At 40.3% G+C, this 18,875-nt stretch overlaps 1 long non-coding RNA gene across 2 annotated transcripts in view; it reads left to right on the plus strand.

Annotated features, from left to right (window-relative positions):
• Positions 1–11,940, plus strand: part of LOC138753547 (uncharacterized) — a 44,866-nt gene extending 32,926 nt beyond the window's left edge. The window contains exon 4 of one of the 2 annotated variants that reach the window (XR_011351243.1): positions 3,567–3,677. This is a non-coding gene — a long non-coding RNA (uncharacterized lncRNA). Of the gene's footprint in view, positions 1–3,566; positions 3,678–11,715 lie in introns of those variants that run through there. The other variant, XR_011351242.1, reaches the window with a different exon arrangement.
• Positions 11,941–18,875: the final 6,935 nt, after the last annotated feature.

Genomic DNA, 18,875 nt, shown 5'->3' on the forward strand with positions numbered 1-18,875 from the left:
TTGAAGAGTCTGATGTGGATGGTGGTGGGGTTCTGTTCCTGAACCTGGTGATATGAGTTTTTTGTGGCACCTATACCTCTTTCCTATTGGCAGCGGTGAGAACAGAGTGTGTGCTGGGTGATGTGGATCCTTGATAATTGCTGCTGCTCTCTGACTGCAGCATTCCTTGTAGGTATTCTCGATAGTGGGGAGAGCTTTGCCTATGATGTCCTGGGCTGAGTTCACTACCTTTTGGAGGGCTTTACCCTCGGAGCTATTGGTGTCCCTATACCAGACAGTGATGCATTCAGTCAGCACACTTTCCACCACAAATCTGTAGAAATTTGCCAGGGTTTCAAGAGTCATACCAAACCTCTGAAAACTCTTGAGGAAGTAAAGGCGCTGATGTGCTTTCTTCCCGATGCCATTAGTGTGTTTCTGGAGTCATACCAAACCTCGGCAAACTCCTGAGGAAGTAGAGGCGCTGATGTGCTTTCTTCACGATGCCATTAGTGTGCTGAGTCCAGGAAAGATCATCCAAGATAGTGACTCCCAAGAACTTAAATTTGCTCACCTTCTCTAACTCTGAACCCCCAATGATCACTGGATTGTATACCTCTGGCTTTCCTTTTGTGAAGTCAACATTCAGCTCCTTGAGTGCGAGGTTGTTGTTGCTGCACCATTCAGCCAAGTTTTCAGACTCCCTCCTGTATGCTGATTCATCAACCTCCTTTATGCAACTCACCGTGGTACTGTCGGTAAATTTGTACACAGTCATAGGTGTAAAGTGTGTAGAGCAGGGGGCTAAAAACACAGCCCTCAGCCTTGTGGTGCTCTGGTACTGATTGTGGTCTGGAGGTGAGGAAATCCATGATCCAATTACACAGTGGAGTGTTGAGTCTTGGAGTTTGCTGATAAGTTTTGAGGGGATGATGATGTTAAATGCTAAATTGTAGTTGATAAAGAGCATCCTGATATATGTATCTTTACTGTCCAGGGCTTTGTGTCGAGCCAGTGAGATGGCATCCAACATAGCCCTGTTGCTATGATAGGTGAACTGTAACATATCCATGTCACTGCTCAGACAGGAGCTGATCTGCTTCATCACCAGCCTTTCAAATCACTTCATCAAATTGATGTAAGTGCTGCTGGTCGATAGTCATTAAGGCAGGTTATGACACTCTTCTTGATTGACTCCTGTTTGAAACACATGGGTAACATGCCCTGCTGGAGTGAGATATTTAAGTTTTTCTTGAACACATTGGTAAGTTGGTCAGCATAGATTTTTAATTCTCAGCCGGGTACCCTGTCCGGGCTGGATGATTTCCTCAGATTCCCTCTCCTGAAGCTAGCACGCATATCATCCTTAGGTACGTACAGGGAATGTGGATGGCTTTTCACTGTTATTGTGGTCAAATTGAAGTTTTGCCTTCTGATTCTTCACTGGATTTGGTTTTGAGGCAATTTATGGCATTTAGGTCCTGCCACAGCTGTCGGGTGTCCCTGTTGATTCCTTTTTCATCTGAAATCTCCACTTTGCCTGTGAGATATCTTCTCACAGCTCATACCTGCTTCTTCTGTATTGATCTCAATCTCTGGACTTAAATACCTGCATCTGGCTCACAGCAGGTTCTGGATTTCATTGTTCATCCAGGGGTTGGGGAAAACCTTGAACAATTTGGTGGGGACACACTCATCCACATCTGTTTTGATAAAGTCTGTGTCCATGGCTTTGATAAATATTAGGGAAATGGGGTCAATCTCTTTATGACTGGCATTCTTAAAGCAAAGTGAAGGACATGAGAATTTACGTCATAATAAGGGCCTTTGTCCCCTCAACCTAGGAGTTAGGACTCCATGGCTGCAGTTCCAACCCATGCCTCAAAACTCTCCCATCCTTCCCTGTCTCTACCTGCCCATTACCCCTTCCTCATCTGGTTCCTCCCGTGGCTTATCATCTTCTCTTTTCCCCACTCTCTCATTTCCCTCCACTCTCAGTCCTGATGCAGGATTTTAATCTAACACATCAACCATCTTCTTGCTTCCACATTTGCTGCTTGATCCACTGAGCTTCATGAGTAGCTTTTCTATGCTCCAGTTAGAATATCTGGAGTCTCTTGCCTTGCTCACATTTCTCACACTTGGTATAGGGTTGAGACAGAATGACAATGCTACAGTACTAGTTTTTAAACCTGATGTCCTGCTTGTGCAGGTTCATTGAATTTATCTTATAAAAGAGATAAAGATAAGGTATAGCGTGAATGTGGTAGCATGATGTATCAAGCTTTCTCTCTTTAAGAATTAAGCAATTCTTTTGCTGCACTTTTTATTCTACAAACTACATGGCTCATTTAACAATGTTTCCATATTTTAGGTCCACTATAATCATTTTTACAATTGATGATTTTTCATGAATATAACAAATTAAAAATTCAAAATGTTGTCCTTTCTTTGTCAAGATGAAAAGTGAATTCTCAATTCAATATTAATCCTTTCCTTCAAATTTTAACAATGTTCATGTGCTGAAGATAATCTTTTCAAAGATAATTTTCTGCAAATGATCTCTCCAATTTCAGTTTGAGCAATTAAAGACAGAAAAAAAAGTCTCAGTTAATTTTTAATGTTAATTCTGAGACCACGTTGCTTTATGTCATTTATGGCATTATTCTCCCTCATCAAAAATCTAAGTTTCTAAGAAAATCTCAGGGCCTTCTAAAGTAGAAAAATGTAAAAGTAAGTCCAGAGTAAAAGCTAAAACCAAAACTAAGCTTTATTAGTTTTTGGCAAACTTTTATTTTTGATTTGTTGGGGATACAAAGGGGCAGCAGAGTGAACATTAGGGGTTAGTGCAATGCCTTTACAGTGCCAGTGATCGGGACCAGACTGGGGTTTGAATCCTACGCTGTCCTTAATGAGTTTATATGTTCTCCCTGTGTCTGCGTGAGTTTTTTCTGGTGGCTCCGGTTTCCTCCCACCGTTCAAAACATATTCGGGGGATAGGTTAATGGGGTGTAAATTGGACAGCATAGTTTCGTGGACATGAAGTGGTGTGTTACTGTGCTGTATGTCTTAATTTAAAATTAAAAAAATAAAGTTTAAATTAAATTTTTAAAATAAATGTAAAATTTAAAAATGAAGGTAGAATTAAGGATTTTATTCATCAATCTGTCATCATTTATTCATCATTAAGTTCAGTGCAAAACTGAAAAAAATCCCTAAAGGATGGAGGTCACGCGACAAAACACTTCTTTGATGCTCTTTTGAGATGTAGATGATGCCGTACTTTTAATCAAACAGCAGCGGATTCTCCCAGTCTCTGGGCAAACAATTATCATCAACCCAGATCAGCAAAAGTTGTCGATCATTTACTTCATCGCTGTTTGAAGGTGTGCCATGTTCCGAAATGTCAGCAGTGCCCTCCAGCAATTTAATCTTCCATGCTTGTCTGTCACATCCAAATACCTTCCCGCTGCTGAGCTATTAGTGCCACAAAATACATCACAGCTAGTAGTGCATGTCATATTAAATTTCCAAGGATTTTTTTCTCACAATAAGCATTATTTGAACCTTTGGTTCATATTTTACAGCATCAGAGATTTACATAATGGAAACAGGCCCTTCAGTCCAACAAGTTGATGCTGACCACGTCTACCCAAGCTTGTCCCATTTGCCTGCATTCAGCCATTTTACTCTCACAAGATACTGTCTGCAGGTAATATAGATGTTCAAGTTTCTTATCTACAACCTGACGAAACAACGTCTCTTCAGCCAATGGTACATGCACAAAAACACACAATACATAATGATCACGTTAATAATCAAAATAAATATAAATAAATATTTGGGATGATTTACACAGTAAAGAATATTGTTCAACAGTCTCACAGCCTGTGATAGTACAGATCTATCACCAATGTATATAGTGTATATAGTTACAGTATCTAGACTGTGCTTACAGCGATTGGCTGAGAGCTAAGCCACGCCTACTGTCTGGGCCTTAAAGGGTTGTGTCCCTTGCCAGGTCGGATCATTCCGGACTGGTCGGCCACCTGTGAAGAGCTCCTGTCTTTTGCTAATAAAAGCCTTGGTTTGGATCAACAAGTCTTTGGTTCTTTTGACGAGCTCCACACAGCCCCAGCTTGTTGGTCCTGATTATGATGCTCTTGTATTATCCCAGAACTTCCTACTTCACTGATTTCATTTTATTCCTCATACACAAGGATACACCAGTAAGGATCACCCTGTTGCAGTAACTTACCTGCATGTACTTATTTATATATTTGCAACTGGATTAAGAATAAAGGTGAATTAAAATCATCAGGAGGGAGGAGATTTCCAAGACAGAAAGACTGGTCTAGTGAATGTTCCAACATTCATTGGGGATCAGTGTGGGATCAGAAGTGGAGAGGGTGAACAGTTCTTGGGAGTCACTATCTTAGAGGATCTTTCCTGGACCCAACACACTAATGGTATCGTGAAGAAAGCACATTAGTGCCTCTACTTGCTCAGGAGTTTGCGGAGGTTTGGTATGACATTGGAAGCCATGGGAAATTTCTACAGATGTGTGGTGGAAAGTGTGCTGACCAGCTGCATCATGTTCTAGTGTGGGGACACTAATATCCCTGAGCATAAAGCCCTGCAAAAGATTGTGGACAAGGCCCAGGACAACACAAGCAAAACCCTCCCCACTATCAAGAACATTGACAGGAAATACTGCTGTCAGAGAGCAGCAATCATCAAGGATCTACACCACCCAGCACAAGTATAGGTGCCACAAGACTCATACCACCAGGTTTAGGAAGAACTGCTACCCCTCCATCATCAGACTCCTCAACAACAAACTCAATCAGGGACTCATTTAAGGAGACTTACTTTAGCAGTTTATTATATTTTTTCTCTCTCTGTATTGCACAGTTAATTTGTTTATATTTTATTATTTGTTTACATTTGCACATTGAGTACACTTTTATTTTCACGACCAGTAAGTGGTAATTCTGGCTCACCCGCAGGAAAAAAAGAATCTCAGTGTAGTCTGTGATGTCTTGAAAATACTCTGACCATAAATCTGAAATCTGAAAATCAGAGGATGCTTGTCCATTCTCTGCTGGCTGGTGTCTCATTGCAATGACCCAAGATCACCAGTTGTTTAATAAGTATACCTGCTCTGAAGAATCTGCACTGAAACATTTGAATTTATTTTGAAATCCCATGCAGGATTCCTGACAAGACACACCTGAAGGAAAGCAAATGAAAAGATCAGTCTTTCATTAAAAGAGGAAATGTTATCCTAAAATAGCAGCTATGAACATTTTTAAGCAATTTAAAAGCCTTCTGCTGCCCTTATTTTGCCAACTCTCTCCTGTGTCCAAGGATATGAGAATTCCCAACACTGTCTTGCCTAGTTCTGCAGGATTGGTCTTATAAGAAGCAGGCAAAATGCTTCAGAAAGTTCTTAATGTGAAACTGTGGTCTGATGGATCTGGGCTAAAGATCTTACTTTAAGACTTTCTGGAGTATACCCAGTGCACCAGCTGACACCATTCATCCATCATCTTTAATTCAAGGCCAACATTCCTCACATTTTGAAATAAGATGGAGACTACCAGTAATCGCCATTCCTGCAAAAATCAGAAGGATTTCAATATGCCATAAAAATGTTGATCTAAAAGATTTTAAATTTCTGAGCCTGGTTTAAATCATACTGAACTCATTCAACCATCTTCTGTTTTACAATTATTAACTCAATTTTTCTTTACAAAGAAAATGTTCCAAATTTTCAAATGACAAGTAAATTTGTAGAGTCAAGGCCACATTAAAATTATTTTATTGTCAGCACAACTTCTAAATTACCATATTACTTTCTCAAGACATTTTTCATCCAGTTCAAAACGAATATTTTAAAAGTATATACACAATACTTGTAAGAGAACATATATTTACTTTTTAGGTTAAGTACTTAAAATGTAAGTAACATACCAAACTATCAAAATGAATTATTAATGAGCAGATGTTTGAACAGATAGCGAATTCACCCTGTTGCCACTGTTAACTGTCTGGATCAAGGTCAAATGCTTGTCAGTGCTAAATACAAAACCATAAGACCATAGGGCATAGGAGCAGAAATAGGCTATAGATAGAGGAATATCTATAAACGAGGCAGCTGAGTGAACTTAATCAAAGTGAGGCAAGGCTCCTTGGCACAACAATCCAAATATTGGAGTTTTCCCAGGGGTACTTTGGAAAAAGTTTTCACTTGTCACCAGCAGTGAACAGGACCAACTGCTTCTTTCACACTCTGCTCAATTTTCTGCCTGGATGTAAAAGTGAAAATTTACCCGCGGTTAACTATACACCATGAATGGTAACAAGAGACTGGTTCCTGCTATTTAAAAATAAACTATCAGCAGTTAAGGTTGACAGAGATCCTAGTGTGGGGAAAGTTGGTATGATTAACTTCAATTGATATCTTACAGGGTGATAGGTATCTTGGTTTAAAGACAATTGCTGCCTCTCAGTTTTCTAAGGATGCACAGGGTTGCCACAACAGTTGGCACCAGTGATCTGGACCAGGGTTTGAATTCTACACTGTCTGTAAGGAGTTTGTATGTTCTCCCCATGTCTGTATGGGTTTTCCCATACTCCTCCCATTGTTCGAAACCTATCGGGGGTTGTAGATTAATTGGATGTATGGTCTCGTGGCTGAAATGGCCTGTTGCTGTGCTGTATGTCTAAATTAAAAATTTAAAAATTAAATGTAGGCCAGTGCAACTGATGTCACAATTGTCCCTGATGGGATCCATCCTGATGGGATCCAGCAGAGAAAAGATGCTCCACAAGGATGACAGCATTGCTGTTGCAGGGGTGATCTCCCACCTTTCCACCCATTACCCTTCTCTTGACTTGCTCCATTGATCCACTGGAGCTCCCAGCCAAGGCTTCCTACTACTGGTCCAGTGGTCCTCTCACTTCCTCTGCCTTAGGTTCTCATCTGGCCAGCCTCGTTTGGGTTAAAGAGGCAGTAGGGTGGCTGCTTGGCCAGATTCCTCAATTTTGTCACTCCCTGTAAAAACCAGGGATAACTTCTTATCAAATACCAAAATATTATCTCTTTATCAGAGTCCTAAAAAGGGAGAGAAAATGACTGGAATATTTTTAATCATGGAAAGATTTCATGAAGAAAACAATAGGAAACATGATTTTGTGGTGGAAAAGTTGGTAATAAAGCAACCAAGAATTTGGGCAGCGCGGTTAGCGTAGTAGTTAGCTCAACGCTATTGCCGCACCAGTGACCCAGGTCCGAATCCGGGGCTGTCTGTAAGGAGTTTGTGCGTTCTCTCCATGTCTACGTGGGTTTCTTCCAGGTGCTCCGGTTTCTTCCCACCCTTCAAAAAAAGTATCGGGTGAATTGGGGTATTTGGGCGGCACGGGCTCATGGGCTGGAAGGGCCTTTTACCGTACATTAAAAATGGAATAAGGGAAAGTGTTGTTGAAAGTTTACTGACAAAGCATTCACCAAGTATTGGAAAGAGGAAAATATTGTTCAACAGGAGAAACATTGAGTTGAGGATAAGTGTTAGATTAAGTTACAAGAACACATAGCAGGATCAGAGTGTTGGATGGTTGCCTTTCCTACCTTGAAGTTTGTGCTTCCAAAAGATATGACAGCTGCTCGGAGGAGACTCTCATACCTCCAAAAAAAGATCAACATTCAATTCTTGATCCAATCTCTCATCTCAACACTATTAAGCTTCAATTTTTCTTTGAAGTGGATTTTAGTTTAGGAGTTTCAGCCTTTCATTTGCACATAGAATTGATTTTCCACTTGCAGAAACAATGAATGCACCAGTGACATATCATTTTTACATCCATTTTCTTTTCAATTTAATCGTTTTCTTGTATTATGCGCTCACAGAGCAACAATCTACTCAATGTTCAACTGTGCAAGAAGTAGACCTTACATTTAGAATACAATCTCGGTACATATTGAACTTAAAATAAATCTGTAAAACAAGCACAATTTTATGGCACATTTCCATTCAAACATTTGCACCACAGTTGAAAAAAAATCATTTACTATCTGATGAAATGAGCTGCATATGTTTTGAAAATGTTACTTTCTCTAAAATAAATAACCTGGCACCATTTTATAAATACAGCTTTAATAAAATGTAATCACAATAAATTGAAGCATTTTTTAAAAAAATTAACTTCCCTTTGCTAGTTAAAAGTTTCTATGGATTGCAGTTTCTAATGCATTTTAAAATAACATAATTATATATTTTCTTGGACCAATGAATTCAACTTTTAAAATTTACTGGAGGTTCGTAAACAGGCACAATGTACAGAAACTCAAGATATAGGGACATTTTCTCTCCAGTTGATGATACTGCTTTCCAGTATTACTTTTTCTCCAGTTAAAATGCAAGAATGCTGAACCTAAGCTAATCTTTCTGCCACAATACCAGTGGCCACCCATTTCAATTCCCCACCCCATTCCCATGCAGATATGACTGCCAGACTGAGACCACCTGCAAATTGGAGGAACAACACCTTATCTTCCATCTGGGCCCCCTCCAAATGGATGGCATTAACATTGAGTTTCCATTAGCAAACCCTTCCCCATCTCTCTTCTTCTGGTATCCCTATTTTTCCTTTCATCTAGCTCTGTCTCTCTCTCTGTCTCTGTCTCTGTCTCTGTCTCTGTCTCTGTCTCTCTCTCTCTCTCTCTCTCTCTCTCTCTCTCTCTCTCTCTCTTTCCCTTTCCCTTTCCCTCTGTCTCCATTCCCCCATTTCTGCCTTCATGGAGCAACCCTTTCCCTGATCAATTCTCATCTTTCATTGCCTGTCCTCCTATTCATGTCCAATCACTACCTTTAGTCTGTTGGTCTGTGGTCCTCCCCCTGCCCTTTCTTCCTATCTCCCCAACCTTAATATTCATGCATTTCATAAAGGGCTCAGGCCCAAAACGCTGGTTATATATCTTATCCTCCGATGGATGTTGCCAGACCGGCTGAGTTCCTCCAGCATTCTTGTGGTTTTACTGCGATCACAGCATCTGCAGACTTTTGTGTTTCACTTTTGCCCAGTTAGGACAGAACACACTGAAAATTTTGCACTCTATTTTGTATAAATTGAACCAGTTCCATCAGGGTGCTAAATTGGCATTACTGACACGGATTTGCCATTCATTGGTCAAGTTGTGCCAAATTTCTGAGCATTTTCTCTGGAAATCAGAAACCCAGGATGTCCTTTCAGCATCAAATAACATAACATAACATAACAATTTACAGCACGGAAACAGGCCATTAGGCCCTTCTAGTCCGCACCAAACCAAACACCCATCTCTAGTCCCACCTCCCTGCCAATGCCCATAACCCTCCATCTTCTTCTCATCCATATACCTGTCCAACCTTTTCTTAAATAATACAATTGACTCCGCTGCCACTATTTCTCCCGGAAGCTCATTCCACACGTCTACCACTCTCTGAGTAAAGAAGTTCCCCCTCATGTTACCTCTAAACCTCTGCCCTTTAATTCTTAACTCATGTCCTCTTGTTTTAATCTTTCCTCCTCTTAACGGAAATAGTCTATCCACATCCACTCTGTCTATCCCTTTCATAATCTTAAATACTTCTATCAAATCCCCTCTCAACTTTCTACGCTCCAAAGAATAAAGACCTAATCTGTCCAGTGTCTCCCTATATTCTAGATGCTTAAACCCAGGTAACATTCTGGTAAACCTTCTCTGCACTCTCTCCACTCTGTTTATATCCTTCCTATAATTAGGCGACCAGAACTGCACACAGAATTCCAAATTAGGCCGCACCAACGTCTTATACAATCTCAACATCACCTCCCAACTCCTATATTCCATGCAATGATTGATAAAGGCCAGCACACTAAAAGCCTTCTTCACCACCCTATTCACGTGAGTTTCTACCTTCAGGGAACGATGTACCATTACTCCTAAATCTTTCTGCTCTTCTGTATTCATCAATGCTCTCCCATTTACCACGTATGTCCTGTTCTGATTCTTCTTACCAAAATGAAGCACCTCACACTTATCAGCATTAAATTCCATCTGCCATTTTTCAGCCCACTTTTCTAAGCAGCCCAAATCCCTCTGCAATCCTTGAAAACCTTTTTCATTATCCACTATTCTACCTATTTTAGTATCGTCTGCATATTTACTAATCCAATTTACCACCCCATCATCTAGATCATTAATGTATATAACGAACAACAATGGGCCCAATACAGATCCTTGAGGCACACCACTGGTCACCGGCCTCCAACCTGACAGACAATTATCCACTACCACTCTCTGGCCTCTCCCTTTCAGCCAATGTTCAATCCATTTGACTATCTCAAAATTTATACCTAAAGACTGCACCTTCTTAACTAACCTTCCATGTAGTACCTTATCGAAGGCCTTACTGAAGTCCATATAGACAACATCCACTGCGCTACCCTCATCCACATTCCTAGTCACCTCTTCAAAAAATTAAATCAGATTGGTCAAACATGACCTTCCTCCCACAAATCCATGTTGAGTGCTCCTGATCAGACCCTGTCTATCCAGATGTTTATAAGTACTATCTCTAAGAATTTTCTCCATTAATTTACCTACCACAGACGTCAAACTTACAGGCCGATAGTTGCCAGGCTTCCTCCTTGAACCCTTTTTAAATAACGGAACCACATGCGCAATGCGCCAATCCTCCGGCACTATCCTCATATCTAATGACATTTGGAAAATTACCGCCAGAGCCTCTGCTATTTCCTCCTTCACTTCTCTCAATGTCCTGGGGAAGATCCCGTCTGGTCCCGGAGACTTATCCATCTTTATATTCTTCAAAAGCCCTAAAACTACATCTTTTGTAATCTCTATATTCCCCATATTTACCCAATTTGCTTTTTTTTATCTCACATCTCCCAATATCCTTCTCCTTAGTGAATACCGAAGAAAAGAAACTGTTCAATATCTCCCCCATTTCTCTAGGCTCCACACTCAGTTTTCCGCTCTGATTCTCTAAGGGACCAATTTTGTCTCTAGCTTTCCTTTTACCATTAACATATTTGTAGAACTCTTTTGGATTAGTTTTCACCCTGCTTGCCATAGTTTCCTCGTACCTTCTTTTAGCTTTCCTAATTCCTCTCTTAAGATTCCTCTTACATTCAATGTATCTTTCAAACATCCCCTTAACTCCATGCTTCTTATATCTAATGTATGCCTCCCTTTTTATTCGAACCAAGTTTCCAATATTCCTTGAAAACCACGGCTCTCTCAAACCTTTTGCCCCTCCTTTTAACCTAACAGGAACATAAAGCTTTTGCACTCTCAAAATCTGATCTTTAAAAGACTTCCATCTCTCTACTACATCCTGCCCATAAAACAAATTGTCCCAATCCACACCCTGCAAGTCCTTCCGCATCTCCTCAAATCTAGCTTTTCCCCAATCAAAAACCTCAACCCTTGGCCCTGACTTCTCTCTTTCCATAATGACATTGAAGCTGATGGCATTATGATCACTGGACCCGAAGTGCTCGCCAACACTAATCAACTTTGATTTTACATCAGTGCTGCCATTGTGGAGCTCAATGTTTATACTGATGCCCTTCTGTAGACGTGCACCTGGACAAATAGTTAACAACTGGAGAGGCAACCTACAAATGTTATTTCAATAAATTCTTAGCGCTCAGATCTGTTTTCTTTTCATCTGCTTATTTTTACAGTTCTGCAAAAATTGACAGTTTCTGGAACCGTTTCTAATTACAAGAGTCCGCTGAGCATTTTCAATACAGAACAAAATTTCATCATTTTTGATGCAAGCTTCATTCAAATAATCAAAAGCATCGTTAAACTCACTGGAGTCAGAAGGAGGAATGTATTTGTATTCATTGACTCGTTGTTAAGCATAATGCTATAAAAGACACCTAGATTGTACCTCAGGATTTCAAGGCAGAGATTCCAATAAAAAAAATCTGAGTAATTCAGATATGGCTTGTGGTATCATCATCCTTGAATTAATGTCATTTTCATGCAAATAGTGTCACATCTGAATAATGTCAGTCATAACTCATTACTGAGTTCAATGGTTTCCAAGGCAGCAGGTACTCAAGCACCATCAAAGCTGACCCACAAAACACAGCAATGTGGAAGCACTGCCACTTTGGACCCACCATCTCCTGGATGAGAGTTAAACTGAGATCCAGTCTTCCCCCTCAACTTCATGCTAACCTATCTGATGTGGTAATTGAAAAAGAAACCTGTCAGGTGTGCCAGCTAACATTTCAGATTGATGGGAGTCTCTGACCCACCCATTATTACTCCCAGCTCCAGGTCTTTTAAGTCACAATACAGGAGACAACCTCACTATTCTATTGGCAGTGACCTAGATTTTCAGTGGCATATCCAGGACACATTGGCAGCTGGAGCCTGATATGTTCTAGCCCAGTCTCTGCCTGCAGAAAATGTATTTTAATCTAACCTATCCCCATGCACTATCTAAATTTAGCAGATTGAGTCATCAGTTTCAAGGCAAATGATGTAACACCTATCATTTCACCCCCTTCTTTTCAGTGTCAGAGCCCAAAGCAGCCCTGAGGATGAAATAGTTATGTAATTGTATTTCTTTTAGATCCATATACAGTATCCATAGCTTGTAGTGTCGTCTCAGAGGTCTGAGGCAAATGACAGTGGATTACAAAGACATTACTCTGTAGCCCAAATGGAAACAAGGAAAATGAGAACACCAGAAGATATTAAATGGAGGCAGGGAAAGGCCATGGATCCCATTGTGTCTGCTCCATGATTTAGCAAGACCACTGCTAGCCAGTGACACCACTCAGGATTCCTTCATCTCTAAAAGTCTATCACACCTATGAAAGCTGATGAAACTAAGCTACATGGAGGAAAAAAAAATGTATTTGCTCTCTGACTTCAAAAGAAAAAGCAGAAACTAAAAATGTTGGAACTTTGCAGATGGTTACACCATCTGTACACAGAAAAGTCAACTTAACACATCAGATACACACCCATTAGTCAGAAAATCCAATTAAAAGCCAGAAGGAATTACACTGCATTGTGAATTATGAGCTCATTAAGATAAAGATGATCAATATTTTTGCAGGGGAAGCAACTCTCGACTCACATTGATCGTATATAATTGCAAGATCTTACATTATAAAAGGAACCTTGAATCTTGATGTACCTGTGGAGGTCTGACTAAAATCATACATGCAACATTTGGGAAGTGTCCTAACTGTTTCCCTATCCAGCACTATTTATTTTTTGCATCATTGTCTTCCTGACCTTGCTGGGTGAAATCTCCAAATAAACAACATGTCCAAAGGACAATTATGTTCTGTTGGCTCATGTCTGTTAGGAACTGAAGTCAGAGTCCCTAAGTCATTTCATTTAGTCCCTTTGACAGCTGTCAGGAGGAAGAAACTATAATTTCTTATGTGTGAACTGAAATCAAACCTAGGTCCCAGAGGTGAAATGACAGTGTTCAAACAGACTGCTACCCAACTGTAATTCCCTTAACTGCGCCATACATCTGGAACCTGAACTAAGTATACATCAAATAAAGCAACAGCATGCCCAGTAGTGCAAGCACTCTGCTATTTACTTCTATCATTCTCTTTCCTTTGCTGCACTGTAGAGAGACAGATCCTCTTTCTCATTTCATCAAGAAATTCTCTTGATGGTCATGTTTCATCATTTACACCCCAGCTCCCATCACCTTTACCTTCGATCCCAATGTAAACAACCCTCGGTTTGCACTGCATACTGGAAATAATTTATCAAGATTGACAGCTAACAAGTAATGAATTTCTAATAGTTGTAACTCAAGTTCAAGTTCAATTTCTAGTTTATTATCATCTGATTTCACAAATACAACCCGACCAAACAACATTCTCTGGCCCTCATGCAGACACACAACCAGACATAACACACACACAGACAAGCAATACAAATGCAGAACAAATAAGCATAATTAAATTTAAAAAAAATATGGTTATATATTAGTCTCAGGTGATTAGTGCAAGCAGTTCTGTTGGTCACTCAGCATTCACATTGCACATTAAAAGAAGCTGTTTATCAGCCTGGTGGTGCTGGCTCTGATCCTCCTATATCTCTTTACAGCCAGGAGTACCTGAAAGACACAGTGTGTGGGGTGGTAGGGGTCCTCAATGATTTAGATACCCTCTTCAGACAACTATCCCATTAGATCACGTCAATGAGGGGAAGAGATACCCCAGTAATCCTTAATGCCACTATGTTAGCCCTGTGGTTTAACCTCCAATCCACTTCTCTTCACCAACTGTATCACACTGTGATGCATCCAACCAGGATGCTCTCAAAAGAGCTCCTGTAAGAAGGTGATATGATGGTAGCTGGTAGCCTTGCCCACTTCAGTCTTCTCAAAAAGTGCAGTAACTGTTGTGCCTTCCTGACAAGGGGATGTTGTGTTTCCACAATAGGTCTTTTGTTAAGTGAACTCTAAGGAATTTGATGTTCTCGACTGTCTCTTCTACAGAGCTATTGAAGTGTAGTGAATGGCAGTTGTTCCTGGTCATCCTGAAGTCTACGATTATCTCCTTTGTCTTGTTCATGTTGAGACTCAGGTTATTATTTTTGCCTCTTCTTGGCAGTGCGACTAATTGTTTTCATTGACGAGGCCAGTACTGTTATGTCATTTGAAAGTTTGATGACACTGTTGGAGTTGGATCTGGCAATGGTGTTGTTGGTTAGTAGCGTGAACAGGAGTGGGTGAGCACACAGCCTTGTGGTGGGCCTGTAGTCAGCATGATGGTGTTTGATGTTCTGCTACCAACCGAACAGACTGTTAGGAAGTCCTGAGTTCAGTAACAGAGAGAGGTGTTGATTCCCAGCGAGGACAGCTTCTCCACCAGTCTCTGGGAAATGATCGTATTAAACGTCGAGTTGAAGTCAATGAGCAGCAGCCTGGCGAATGAGGCATCATTCTCCAGGTGGGTCAGGACAGAGTGGAGGGACAAGGATCATCATCCTTTATCATCAGGGGACTGGCTTCTTCTATAGGCGTCTTGAAAAGAGTCCAGTGTCTCCGGGAGGTGTGATTTGATGCTTTCCATCACCAGATACTCGAAGCCTTTCATAATGGTGGAGGTTAGTGCCACAGGACCGTTAGGCATAGGGAGCAATTATTTTACTACAGCCAGCTTGAACAAAGGAAAACAAAATGGTGGTACTTACAAAATGAGCCCTGCCACTGGAATGTGGCTGGAATCTGGACCAAGCTTCAGACACAAAAGTTTCCTATTCTCAATTTGATACCTTTAAAATACAATCATCCATCTGCAATTCATTTAGCAACCTCTACTCATTAACAAGGTGTGCAAATGATATTGGTTTGGAAAGGTAGTAAGATGCAATGCTTGACATCGTGATTAAATTTTGGGAAGAGGGGAGAAGCTCAGTTCCACATCTGCATCAACACTGCTGATGCAGTAATGATCAACTGCTGTAAGTTTTAGGAGTAAACATTTCCAATTATCTGTGTTTGACCCTCTACGATGGCTCAGTAGCAAAGAAAGCACTCCAACATCTCGACTTCCTCAGAAACCTGAGGAAATCCGGAACATCTCCTGCATCCCTCAACAACGTGCAGATCCATCATTGAAAATGTCCTGTCAGGATGCATCATTGGGAAATGCTCTGCCCAGGACTGAAAGAAACTGCAGAGAATTGTGAATGCAGATCAGACCACCCTCCATTGATTCCATCTGAATTTTCCATTGCCTTGGAAAAGCAGCCAACATATGAAAAGAATAATGCCATCCCTGCCACATTCGTGTTTCGCCCTCCCCATCAGGGAGAATAATCATGTATGTGAAAACATTTAACAGTAAATTCAAGGACTGATTCTTTCCTGCCACCAGTGGGCTCCTGAATGAGTTGCAGTCTAGTGAAGCAATATTGCCTTTGCTCTATACTAATAGATCTCTATCTGTACTTCTGAATTGTGGTTTTGCTATTGTACTATGTATGGATTGACTAACTGAACTGTTTGCAAAATGAAATTTCTCATTGCACCTCCACCGAGGTGCATATAACAATAAACTTTGCTTTTAACAATTGCTTTTATTCAACCATTTTAATACCCAAAATAAAACCAGACTAAATACTAAGTCAAAACAACAGATATGGTAGCCAGGAGTGAAGATGCAAGGCTAGAAATTAGATCATATAGTATGAGCATTCGGAGACCCATGTAGTGAACCGGCACCATTTAAAGAGCTGCTAATTTGCATCATATTCGATACTGCAGTCTGCTGTTGTGAACTTGAGGCTGCCAGTGAAATCAAAACCCTGTTTCTTCAATTTCTATAGCTGTGCACACGCAGGATCTGCATTAGTGATTACATCAGACTTGAAGACCTTTTTCACATAGGTACTCGCATCATGTCATGGAGCATGGAGGCATAATCCATATTCTCCTGACCTTTGGGAATCCTGCCATTCTCTGACATTACACAAGCCTCTCCTGTCCATGAGAAAGATGATAACTTACGAGTTGAGCAAATAATTCAACTTGGAAATATTTCAAACAGCCAGATACCTCTGGTTGTTTGACTTGATAGATGTCAAAGGAACCTTGACTGATTTTGCTGTACTCCTGGCGTTACTAGCTTCAGGAAAGCTGGGCTCGGAAGTTTAGAGTGACTACGTACATAACAACTGAGGGCAGGGCTGTGATTCTGGTGAAGTTTGGCTAGAGATCTGCCTTCAGCTAATTAATTCGAATTGCAAAGGATATCTGGAAGGATCAACCACTCAGCCTGGACATTGGGTGTGTAGGAACTGAAGGACAAATGCCAAATGCTTCACCTGAAAAAAAAAGTAAAGAAGTAATGAAGTAATGAAGTAATCATATTCCCTACTTCAATAACAGTGTAACTGTCTATCCCATGATAGAGAACAATTTAAAAAATTGAGACATACAGCACGATAAGAGGCCATTTTGACCATGTGTCCATGCTTCCAAATTTACACCCCATTAACCTACATCCCCGGTATGTTTCGAATGGGGGAGGAAACCAGAGACCCCGGGGAAAACCCATGTAGACAAGGGTTTTCAGTCAGTGCGGGACTCAAATCCCGTTCTGGTCCCAATCGCTGGCGCAGTAAAGGTGTTGCACTAACCACTATGCCAACTCTGCCACCCTTAAAGAGTCAAACAATTCTGAATGTCCATTTATTTAGCAAAATTAAAGACACTGGTATGTGATGAAATGTTGCAGGAAGTCACGTGCAAAATTTTGTTGGATCATTTGTTGGATATATTCTGATATAGGAAGCAATATACTTGAATATTCCATCTCCCCCACTGCTAATCAGACAAAACTTTAAGATGGGATTGTAATGAGCTTACAAAAGCAAATACGATTCATATAGATTGGACTAACATCTTCACAGGAAGTTATCATTTGAAGAAATAAAAATTATTCTGGATATCTATTCAAACTCTCCAGTTATTTAATGCTTTTGTCACTTACTTTCTAGAGAAGAAATGGTGTTACAACTTGTGAATTTAAACTGCCATTTTCATTAGATAAACTCTGTGAAGAGTTTATGGTGTGACAATATTGTTTTCAAAGTGGCTGGGCTTAAGGACAAAATATTTTAAATCTATATTTTACCCAATAGATAATTAAAAATTTGTTTTTGAGAAAGTAATAAATAAAAACAAGTTTTACAGAGAAACAAAGGCACAGGATTCCCTGCAAAGATTTGATATAGTGGTTTGGAAATTCGAGTGCCAGCAATGTAGAAGACTGCAGTAAGTGACAAACCTCCCTGAGTCCAATACGGACACCAATTTCCTATCCATTGAACACATCCATGTGATATGCTGTTTCATGAAGGAAGCCAATATTATAAAGGATTTCCATCACCCTAATGATCTTGCAGTTACCTTCAAGCTGAAGGTACAGAAATTTGAACTGCATGATCTCTAAGCTCAAGAAGTTTGCATGCAATTGCATAGCAGATTTTCCAATAGCTATCAAACTCTTAAACTCCCCATACTATCCTCACCATAAACTATTCCATGATCATCAAAAGATCTGTTTGCAAGATTGAAATGTCACTTTTGTTTTCTTTGCACTAACTGGAATTGTGAATATTTACTGGGAAAGACAACAAAACTGATTGTGAACTTCAGGAAGGGAAAACCAAAGGTCTATTACTCAGTGATTATTGGGGGATTAGAGATGGAGAGGAGGAGCAAATTTAAATTCCTTGGGGTCTCTATTGCAGAGGACCTTTCCTAGACCCAACATACGAATGTCACCATGAAGAAAGCACGTCAGTGCCTCTCCTTCCTCAGAGTTTGCAGACGATGGGCATGACATCGAAAATCTTGGCGAACTTCTATACACGTGTAGTGGAAAGTATGTTGAGCAGAAAGCCTTGCAGTACATATCAGGAAAATCTTTCCCCATCATTGAGAAAATCTACATGAAATGCTGCCATTGGACTGCAGGAGCAATCATCAACTGTCCATGTCATCTAGGACATGCTCTGTTCTCACTGCTACCGTCAGGAAAGAGGTGTAGGTGCCACAAGACTCATACCTTCAGATTCAGGTACAGTTGCTACCCCTCCATCATTGGACTTCCTCAACAACATACTCAATCAGAGACTCATTTAAGGATCTAACTTTGCACATTATTTATTATTGAATACTTATTTTCTGTATTTGCATAGTAGTTTGTTTACATTTCTTTCTTTTGAGATCATATCCTTTTCTTGAGTATAGTTTTTACACTTCCAAAATGTAGAAATTCTGCCTTGCCCAGAGGAAAAAGAACCTCAGGTTTGTATGTGATGTCACGTAAGTACT

This window comes from Narcine bancroftii, chromosome 2, assembly GCF_036971445.1.
Source record: "Narcine bancroftii isolate sNarBan1 chromosome 2, sNarBan1.hap1, whole genome shotgun sequence".
Classification (NCBI taxonomy): Eukaryota; Metazoa; Chordata; class Chondrichthyes; order Torpediniformes; family Narcinidae; genus Narcine; species Narcine bancroftii.